The sequence below is a fragment of the Meriones unguiculatus genome, chromosome 3 (genome assembly GCF_030254825.1).
Source record: "Meriones unguiculatus strain TT.TT164.6M chromosome 3, Bangor_MerUng_6.1, whole genome shotgun sequence".
In the NCBI taxonomy this organism is placed as follows: Eukaryota; Metazoa; Chordata; class Mammalia; order Rodentia; family Muridae; genus Meriones; species Meriones unguiculatus.
In genome coordinates, this window is record NC_083351.1 from 49,449,132 (window position 1) to 49,460,302 (window position 11,171).

An 11,171-nucleotide genomic window follows, 5' to 3' on the forward strand; every position below is an offset into this window, starting at 1 on the left:
CCCTCTGTGGTAGGCTCCTGTCCTGTTTCCTGATTTCTCCTTCTTCCAATCACTGTCCTATTTGCCTTTCAGAGTGAGGATTGATCATCTTACCCAGGGTCTTCCATCTATCTCAGCTTCTTTAGTTGTACAGATTTTAGTAGGTTTATCCTATGTTATATGCCAAGTATCCACTTATAAGAGAGTATATACCATGTGTGTCTTCCTGTTTCTGGGATACCTCACTCAGGATGAGCTTTTATAGTTCCCACCATGTGCCTACAAATTTCATGATTTCCTTGTTTTTAATTTTGAGTAGTATTACATTATGTAAATGTACCACAATTTCTGTATCCATTACTCCATTGAGGGATATCTGGGTTGTTTCCAGGTTCTGGTTATTATGAGTAAAGCTGCCACAAACATGGTTGAGTAAATGTCCTGTTGTGTACTTGAACATCTTCTAGATATGTGACTAGGAGTGGTATACCTGGATCTCAAGGAAGCACTATTCCTACCTGTCTGAGAAAGCACCAGATTGATTTCCAAAGTGGTTGCAAAGTTTACATTCCCACCAGTAATGGAGGAGGGTTCTCCTTTCTCCACATCCTCTCCAGCATGTGTTGTCACTTGCTGAGTTTTTGATCTTGGCCATTCTGATGGGTGTAAGCTGAAATCTCAGGGTTATTCTGATTTGCATCTCCCTGATAACTAAGGATGTTAAGCATTTCTTTAAGTGTTTCTCTGCCATTCTATATTCCTCTACTGAGAATTCTCTGTTTAACTCTGTACCCAATTTTTTAATTGGATTACTTGCTTTGTTGCTGTTTAAGTCCCTTAGCTCTTTATATGTTCTATATGTTACACCTCTGTCAGATATAAGGTTGATGAAGATCCTATTCCAGTCTGAAGGCTGTCGTTTTGTTCTGACAACGGTGTGTCCTTTGCTTTATAGAAGCTGTCCGGTTTCATGAGGTTCCATTTATTGATTGTTGCTCTTAGAGCCTGTGCTGTTGATGTTCTGTTCAGGAAGTCATCTCCTGTGCCAATGAGTTCTAGGGTTTCCCCACTTTTTCTTCTAACCAATTTAGTGTGTCCGGGTTTATGTTGAGGTCTTTGAACAGAGCTCCTAAATCAAATGGACCTAATAGATGTCTACAGAACTTTTCACCCAAATTCAAAGTGTATACCTTCTTTTCATCACCTCATGGAACCTTCTCCAAAATAGACCACATACTTGATCACAAAGCAATCCTCAGCAGATACAAGAAGACTGAAATAATCCCATGTATTCTTTTTTTTAATATTTTTTATTTTAAAATAATTTTACACATTCACTCATATCCCAGCTGTAGCCCTCTCCCTCTTTCCCTCCCAAACCTTCCCTCTCTGTCCCCTTCAGAGTCCACTGAGAGGGGGTGTTCTCCTCTCCTTCTGTCTGGCCCTAGCTTATCAGGTGTCTTCAGGTATCTTCATATAAGGTTGCAATATCATTATCTGTGGCTTAGCAAGTTGTTCCTCCCTCAGGGGGGAAGGGGAAGATCATGAGTTCATATCAGAAACAATTCCTGTCCCCCTTACTAGGGAACCCGCTTGGATACTTAGCTACCATGGGCTATATCTGAGCAGGTTATATCCATGCATGGTCCTTGGTTGGATAAACAGTCCCATAGATGACCTCTGTGCTCAGATATATTTAAACCTTGTGGGGCTCCCTGTCCCCTCTAGGATATACTAATTCCTCCTTCCTTCATATGATTCCCTGCACTCTGCCGAAGGCTTGGTTATGGGTCTCAGCCTCTGCTTTTATACGCTGCTAGGTAGAGTCTTTCAGGTGCCTTCTGTGGTAGGCTACTGTCCTGTTACTTGTTTTCTCCTATTTCCAATGTCCATCCCCTTTGTCTTTCTAGATGTGGATTGATCATCTTACCCCTGGACCTCTATCTTGTTTATCTTCTTTAGGTGTACATATTTTAGTATGTTTATCCTATCTTATAGGTCTATATAAGTGAGTGTATACCATGTGTGTCTTTATGCTTTTGGGATACCTCACTCAGGATGATTTTTGCTCGAATTTGCCAGCAAAATTAATTTCCTTTTTTTAAATTGCTTAGTAGTATTCCACTGTGTAAAAGTACCACAATTTCTGTATCCATACCTCCGTTGATAGACATCTGGGTTGTTCCAGATTCTGGCTATTGCCAATAAAGCTGCTATAAACATGGTTGAGCAAATTTTCCTTGTTGTGTACTTGAACATCTTTTGGATATATGCCTAGAAGTAGTATAGCTGCATCTTGAGGTAGCACTATTCCTAATTGTCTGAAAAAGCACCAAATTGACTTCCATAGTGGTTGTACCAGTTGACATTCCCCCCAGCAATGGAGGAGGGTTCCCCTTTCCCCACAGCCTCTCCAGCATGTGTTGTCTCTTGACATTTTGATCTTAGCCATTCTGATGGGTGTAAGATGGAATCTCAGGGTCGTTTTGATTTGCATCTCTCTGATGGCTAGGGATGTTGAACATCTCCTTATGTGTTTCTCTGCCATTCTATATTCCTCTACAGAGAATTCTTTGTTTAGCTCCATACAGAGAATTTTTCAATTGGGTTACTTGAATTATTGCCTTTTAACTTCTTTAGTTCTTTATATATTCCAGATATCATCCCTCTGTCAGCTATAGAGTTGGTAAAGATCCTTTCCCAATTTGTAGGCTCACGTTTTGTTCTAGCAACAGTGTCTTTTGCTTTACAGAAGCTTTTCAGTTTCATGAGGTCCCATTTATTGATTGTTGCTTTTAGGACCTATGCTGACAGTGCTCTGTTCAGGAAGTTGTCTCCTGTGCCAATGAGTTCTAGGGTCTTCCCAATTTTTTTTCTAACCGATTTAGAGTATCTGGTTTTATATCGAGGTCTTTGCTCCACTTGGACTTTAATTTTGTGCAGGGTGATAAATATGGATCTATTTTCATTTTTCTGCATATACACATCTAGTTGGACCAGCAGCATTTGTTGAAGATGCTGTGTTTTTTCCATTGAATGGTTTTGGCTTCTTTGTCAAAAATCAAGTATTCACAGGTGTGTGGGTTTATTTTTGGGTCTTCTATTCAGTTCCATTGATCCACTTTTCTGCTTCTATGCCAGTACCAAGCAGTTTTTATTATTATTGCTCTGTAGTACAACTTGAGATCAGGGATGGAGATACCTCCAGAGGATCTGTTATTGTACAGGATTGTTTTGGAAATTCTGTTTGTTTGTTTGTTTTTTCTCCATATGAAGTTGAGAATTTTTCTTTCAAGTTCTGTAAAGAATTGTGTTAGTATTTTGATGGGAATTGCATTGAATCTGTAGATTGCTTTTGGTAGCATGGCCATTTTCACTATGTTAATCCTACCGATACATGAGCACGAATCCTGTGTATTCTAAATGACCACCATGTACTAAAGCTGGACCTCAACAACAACAGAAATAGCAAAAAGCCTACACACAAATGAAACTGAACAACTTTCTACTCAATGACAGCTGGGATAGGGAAGAAATAAAGAGAGAAATTAAAGACTTCTTAGAATTCAATGAAAATGAAAACACAACATACTCAAACTTATGGGACAAAATAAAAGCAGTTCTAAGAGGAAAATTCACAGCACTAAGCACCTTTAAGAAGAAAGTTGAAACATCTCATACAGGTAACTCAATGGCTTACTCAAAAACTCTAGGTAAAGAAGAAGAAGAAGAAGCAGATATGTCCAAGAGGAGTAGACAACTGGAAATAATCAAACTCAGGGCTGAAATCAATAAATTAGAATCAAATAAAATTATTCAAAAAATCAATGAAACCAAGAGATGGTTCCTTGAGAAAATCAATAAGATAGACAAACCCATAGCCAAACTAAATAAAAGGCAGAAAGAAACAATCCAAATCAGCAAAATCAAAAATTAAAAAGGGGACATAACAACAGATACTGAAGAAATCCATACAATCATGAAGTATTACTACAAAAGCCTATATGCCACAAAATTTGAAAATCTAAAGGAAATGGACAATTTTGTTGATAGATTACATCTACCAAATTAAATCAAGATGAGGTAGAAAGATTGAATTGTTCTATATCCCCCAAGGAAACAGAAGCAATCATCAAAAGTCTCCTTTCCAAAAAATGTTCAGGTCCAGATGGTTGCAACACAGAATTCTACCAGACTTTAAAAAGCACTAACTCCAATTCTCTTCAAATTATTCCACAATATAGAAACACAAGGAAAATTACTAAACTCATTCTATGAAGCCAGAGCCACCTTGATACCTAAACCACACAAAGACCAAACTCTCCCATTTTTAATTGGGTTATTTAATTGGTTGGTGCTTAATTTCTTAAGTTCTTCATATATTTTAGATATTAGCCTTCTGTCTAATGTAGGGTTGGTCAGATTTTTTTCCCAACCTAGACACTGCCATTTTGTTCTATTGACAGTGTCCTTTGACTTACAGAAGCTTCTCAGTTTCATGAGATCCCATTTATTATTGTTGATAGCAGAGCCTGTGCTGTTGCTGTTCTGTTGAGGAAGTTGTCCCCTAAGCCGAGTTCCAGATATTTCCCCACTTTGTCTTCTAATTGATTTAGAGTCTCTGGTTTTACGTCAAGGTCCTTGGATTTAAGTTTTGTGAAGCTTGATAAATACTGGTCTATATGCATTTTTTCTACATGCAAACATTCACTTAGGGCAGCACCACTTGTTAAAAAAGGTTTCTTTTCTACATTGTATGGCCATTTGTGCTATGTTAATCCTACCCAATTCCAAGAATGGGAGATCATTGCATCATCTAAAATATTCAATTTCTTTCTTCGGAGACTTGAAGTTCCTGTCATGCAGGTATTTCACTTGCTTGGTTAGAGTTACACCAAGATACTTTATATTATTTGTTGCTATTATGAAGGGTGTTGCTCTCCTAATTTTTTTCTCAGTCCCCTTGTCACTTGTATAAAGGAGGGATACTGACTTTTTCAGTTAATTTTCTTCCAGACATTTTGCTGAAGTTTTTTATCAGTTGTAGGAGTCCTCTGGTAGAAATTTTAAATAGTTGTGGCTAAGGGTTTGTCTATCTTGTTGATTTTCTCAAAAAAAAAAAACAAAACAAAACAGCTCATTGTTTTGTTGATCCACTGTATTGTTTGTTTTGTTTCTATGTTATTGATTTCAGCCCTGATTTTGATTATTTCCTGCAGTCAACTCCTCTTGGGTGTGTTTACTTCCATTTTTTTTTTTTGGTAGAGCTTTCAGATTAGTTGCTGAGTTGCTAGTGTAAACTCTCTCTACTTTTTTTTATGAAGGCACAGTGCTATGAACTTTCCTCTTAGCACTACTTTCATTGTGTCCCATAAGTCTGGCTATGTTGTGCCTTCATGTTAATTGAATTTTAGAAAAACTTTAATTTCTTTCTTTATTTACTCCTTGACCCAAGTAGTTATTAAGTACAGAGCTGTTCAGTTTGCATGACTTTGTAGGCATTCTATTGTTTCTGTTGTTGTTGAAGTCTAGTCTGAATCCACAGTGGTCTGATAGAATACACGGTGTTATTTTAAATTTCTTGTATTTTGTGAGGCTCGTGTTGTGTCTGAGTATGTGGTGAAGGTTCCATGGTATGCTGAGACGGTATATTCTTTTGTGTTTGAATGGAATGTTCTGCAGATACCTGTTAGGTCCAATTCACTCATAATGTTAGCTTCATTATTTTTCTATTTAATTTACATCTCAATTGATCTGTCCACTGGTGAGAGAGGTGTGTTGAAGTCTCCTTCTATTAATGTGTAGGGTTCATTTAATGATATAAGCTTTAGTAATTCTCGTTTACAAATATGGGTGCTCTTGAATGTGGGGCATATATGTTCAGAACTGAGATGTCATTGTGGTCGATTGTGTCCTTCCCATCTCTTTTGATTAATTTTTGTTGAAAGTCTATAACTCTACCTGTCAATCAACAGCCCAAGTTTCTCCACCTAGTGCCTGTTGCAGTGGTGGATTCTTCTCTCCCCTTTTGCTGCTTTTGGGACTCTCCCAGGTACCAAGACAATGGGCTTAAAAGTTTCAAATGTACACTTAAGACAAAATTTTCTGCTAATGTACTTGACTTTATTTACTATAGACACTGATAGTAAATCAAATGTATCATAAAAAATGTTAAATATTGGCTCATGCGAGAGGTATGCCATTTAATCAAGTGTCAGTTTTCTGCTAAATCTGAGCCCGCAGAAAGGGGACATTGCTATAGCATTAATTCAGAAAGCTGTATTCTTCTTTTATTAAAACAAAAAAAGGACGTTTTGACTGCTTGCTGTAAATTCTTCTGGGGAAACACAAATGCACAACATCTTGGAATCTCTGCCTTACAGAGCTTCTCACAAGCACCCAGCTTGAAGCATTGTCCATTGTCCTGGAGGAAATACATAAAGCTCCTCTCACCTCTGAAGGCCACTTTGAGTTCTAACAAACTTTTTCTCAGTATTCAATGAACTCTGTGTCTGTGTAGAACTGAAATGTTTTTTCCTCTTTCCCCTTAGAGCATGGTGAGAATAGGAGTCTCCTCACTCAAGCCTTGTGCCTGTGGTGACACAGGAGTTACTGTTCTTCTCAATGCTTAATTCAACAACCTAGAAGATTTCTGGGGCAGTTTTGGCTTCTTCTTGAAAAAGGTCTTTAAAGGTCTTTGTTTCAGCTGTGAGGAAACATTTTCTCTTAAGGGGCTGTTTTTCCCCTAGCCTATGTAACTTTATCTTCTCCTAATGTACACATTTGTTCCAATACCCTGCCAAGTCTAGGTGTTTCCTTAAAATCTTCATCTAAATTAGTTTCAAAGTGGATAGTCCCAGATGATCCAGCCTCACAGACTTCTTCATCTTCCTCCTTTACATCCCTCACATCAGATGATCCTGCATAGCCTAGTTATCAAAGAGTCTGGCCTTGTGGAGACCCAGATCCAGTGAGTCCAAACACTGGAGAAGGACCTCAGATAGTGAAAATAACCCACTTAAACTCCCTTATTCTGACAGGAGTCCTACTTTGCCTGAAATACCCCTATTATGTGACTAATTGTTCTCACTTTCCTATTTTTGCTTTCAGGCCTGTGTGTTTTCTACAAAAGACAGAAAGTGTGTGGATCTGAGTGGAAGAGGAGATGAGAATGAACTGGGAGGACTAGGAAAAGGGGAAATCTGATCAAATACATTGTAGGGAAAAAATTTTTTAATAGAGCAAAAACATATTTTTTAAACTGTAGGGTATGGTGGTGAACACTTGTAATCTCAGAGCCAGAGAGACAGAAACAAGAGAATCCATGGGGCAACCATCTGGACCTATTTGGTAAGCCTCAGGTACAGTGAGAGGCACTCAATCAAAAACGGAGGTTAAAGCTTCTGAAGAACAGGAGCTATTGTCTCCTGGCCTCCATGTGTACATAAACACATATCCTTCATTTGTGGACATACATAACAGCATGAACCCATTCACAAAACCACGTTGTACATCATGTATGTGTATGTAAATAATTTTATTTCATTTACTAATAATATTTCAATAAATGTAGATAAAATGAAGCAGAGGATTTTCTTGTAAGACTCTTTGAGTAAATGTGGTAAAAATAGTAAATTTAAGTTCACATTATTTTTATGATTCAGAGAAATTTTAATTAGTAAACAGGATTAATGCTACTCTTAAACTACTTTTGGTGACTAAGAGTAAATTAAAATGTTTTCAACAGAAAAGCTTAAAAGGTCACTCTCAGCAAAGAGCTTCTTTTAAGTAGCCTCAACATCAAGGACACTTTTATGATATAAAGAAAAAAGGAGAAAGAGAATTCATGTGGAAATAGCTTATAGTGTACAATGAACTTAAGAACTTATATTGCTTGGCAGCACAATGTTAAAAAATGTATATATATAATAACACAAATTATTTAAAAATCATATGAAAAGGCCCCCTCTACCGCCACAGCACCTGTGAAAAAGCTTGTGGCAAGTAGGGGGCAAGAAGAAGAAGAAGAAGAAGAAGAAGAAGAAGAAGAAGAAGAAGAAGAAGAAGAAGAAGAAAGTTTTTAATTTTATCTTTGACTGCACCCATCCTGTAGAAGATGGAATTATGGATGCTGCCAGTTTTGAGCAGGTCCTCCAGGAGAGGATCAAGGTGAAAGGGAAAGCTGGGAATCTTGGAAGAGAGGTTGTGACCATCAAATGGAGCAAGTATAAGATCACTGTCACTTCTGAGGTGCCTTTCTCCAAAATGTATTTGAAATATCTCACCAAAAATATTTGAAGAACAGTCTCCAACAGCAAAGAGAATTATGAATTGCAGTACTTCCAGATTAACCAGGATGAAGAAGAGGAGGAAGATTAAGACACATTGCTGTGGAATGTCTTCTATTCATTCATAAATAAAATTTAGGAAAGAAATCATATAAAAGTCTCACTTTCCCACTTGAACAAATGAAATTTAAAATGAATCCATAATTTAGAAAAATATTACAGTTGCTGCAACAGCATGGAACCTATACCCATCTGAATCCCCAGTTCTGGTTGATCCCTGGACCTCTTCAGACCTCTGTGCACACCAGGAATGCACACATGCATACATATTGGCACCAAACTCATACATATAAATGAAAATAAATGAATCATTTTTAAAAGAAGAGGAAAATGTCTTTTAAAAATCTAGTGGCACTTTGCCTGCAAAATATTCAGCATTCTTATTATCCTCTTATCATAACTGATTTGTATCAAAGGAGTAATTGCAGGATAGGCATTCATGACAAACTTCTGAACAGTCAGAATGAATGGGTCATATTTTCATGCGAGGATTGAGGTAGATGATAAGATGAAGTCCACCCAGTGTATAATCACGAAGAAAACCACCAGCAGCAAGGTGGTCTGAGTGGCCCTTTTCTCAGGGGACACTCTCAGGTGGCTGATGCTATGAAGATGCTTGCATTGCCTCTGATGTCTGAACAAGATCATCACCATGTATGCACTTGTGGTAACCATGACCCCTATAAAAAATACATCTCGGAAGATAGTCACTATTACAATTAATTCCTTGATTATGTAGTTCTTAGGAAATAGTGAGCAGGATTTAGTGACCTTCATCTGGTTTGTCTCACTCACATTGGTAAAACCACCAACATAGAAGATAAGTCTGCCACTGAAGGTCGAATTGAATAGCCAAATAAAGAAGAAAGCATTGATCGTGTATTTTTTTAGTTTATTTTTAAATTTTGCCATCAAGGAGTTACTGGGACTGATAGTGACAGCCTGGAACACACTCAGGAGGCAGGTGATGCAGATAGAGACGCCTCTCATCACCCTGCTTATGTAAAAAATTGTCTTACATTTGAAGTCATTTTCAATGTTCAGTGACTCAAATATGTCTGTAAGCCACATGTCCCCACCAGTGAGGACCATTATTAGGTGAGCAAAGGACAGTTGACAGTAGGTCAGGTCCACGGGCTTAGGTTTGTGACCTACGATTATGAAAGTATAGAGAAAAAGGAGAAACATATTGGGTAAGACTCCAATCCCAGCTTGGAAATGAAAGACACTCTTTAATGAGGACATACGTGAGAAGTGTATGCATCTTAAAAACACAGTGGAAGAATATTTCTTAGTGAGCAAGAGGAACCCCTGTGCATTCCACCTGGTCCTGCAAGAGAGTGAGTGAGCCTTCTAGGGAGAGTTTGCCCCAGACCCAGGGCCTCTCCACAGAAGCAACTAGATGAGATCCCTACCACCCACACCCCTAGTGTGGGCATCATAGGGATTCTTGGGATAGCAACCCCAACATTGAAGCCTCTGCCTTGTGGGTCCACCACTGTAATCTAGGCAAACAATCCCTGGATCTCAGACAGAACTGCGTAATAGTGGCTTGCAGGCCACTGCAATAGTCAGAGAATCTGTGCATGCACACTGTGCCCGCTAAAAGTGCACGCGAATAGCGCCAGCGTCACATTCCTTACTTAGGCAAAACTGAAACCACAGTGCACACTCCCAAACCAGTGCACCTCTCTGATCTTCCTGAAAAAAAAAAAAAAAAACAGTCCAGAAAACAGAAAGAGAGGATCATAGCCCAAACTACAATCTCGAGGAACAAACAGTGAGGATTATAAATAACCAGATGGCTAGAGGCAGACGTAAGAACACTCCCAACAAAAATCAGGACACAATGACCTCACCAGCAACCCCACAAAACAATGGACACTTCAGTTCACTAGATATACAAGAAAACAACCTCAAAATGTTTCTCCAGTTATTAGAGGCCCATAAAGATGAAATGAACAAAGCCCTCAGAGAAATAGCCAAAGAAATCGAGACTAACGAAGAGGAAACAAATCGTGCTCTAAGAGAAATGACCACGAAAATTGAGGCAAACAAAGAAGAAATGCACAAAGCTCTCAAAGAAATGTCCACACAAATCAAGGCAAATAAAGAAGAAATAAACAAAGCTCTCATAGAAATATAGGCAATTATAGCCAAAGAACTAGAGGCACATTTACTGATACATAGAGAGGAAACAGACAAAAAAAAAAAAAAAAATAGAAGCCCTCATTGAAAAGCAGGACTCCACAATCAAACAGATGAAGGAAATGGTGCAAGACATGAAAACAGAATTAGAATCAATAAAGAAAACACAAATAGAGAAACACCAGGAGCTGGAGAACATAGAAAAAAGATCAGGAACTACAAAGGTAAGCATCACCAACAGAATACAAGAGATGGAAGAAAGAATCTCAGGAGTCGAAGATACACTTGCGGAAATTGACACGTCTCTCAAAGAAAAAATAAAATCAGAAAAGTTCCAAACACAAAACACCCAAGAAATCAAGGACACCATGAAAAGACAAAACCTAAGAATAATAGGAATAGAAGAAAAGGAAGACATCAGGCTCAAAGGTCCGGAAAATATTTTCAAGAAAATTATAAAAGAAAACTTTCCCAACTTAAAGAAGGAGATGGCTATAAACATACAAGAGGCCTACAGAACACCAAATAGACTAGACCAGAAAAGAAATTCTTCATGTCACATCAAGGTCAAAACACTGAACCTACAGAACAAAGAAAAAATTCTAAAAGCAGCAAGGGAAAAAGGCCAAGTAACATATGAAGGTAGACCTATCAGAATCACACCAGATTTCTCAACAGAAACTGTGAAAGCCAGAA

At 38.1% G+C, this 11,171-nt stretch overlaps 1 pseudogene; it reads right to left on the minus strand.

The window, feature by feature from the left end:
- Positions 1 to 8,672: 8,672 nt before the first annotated feature.
- On the minus strand, positions 8,673 to 9,572 carry LOC110539467 (putative vomeronasal receptor-like protein 4; annotated as a pseudogene).
- Between the last annotated feature and the right edge of the window lie 1,599 nt (positions 9,573 to 11,171).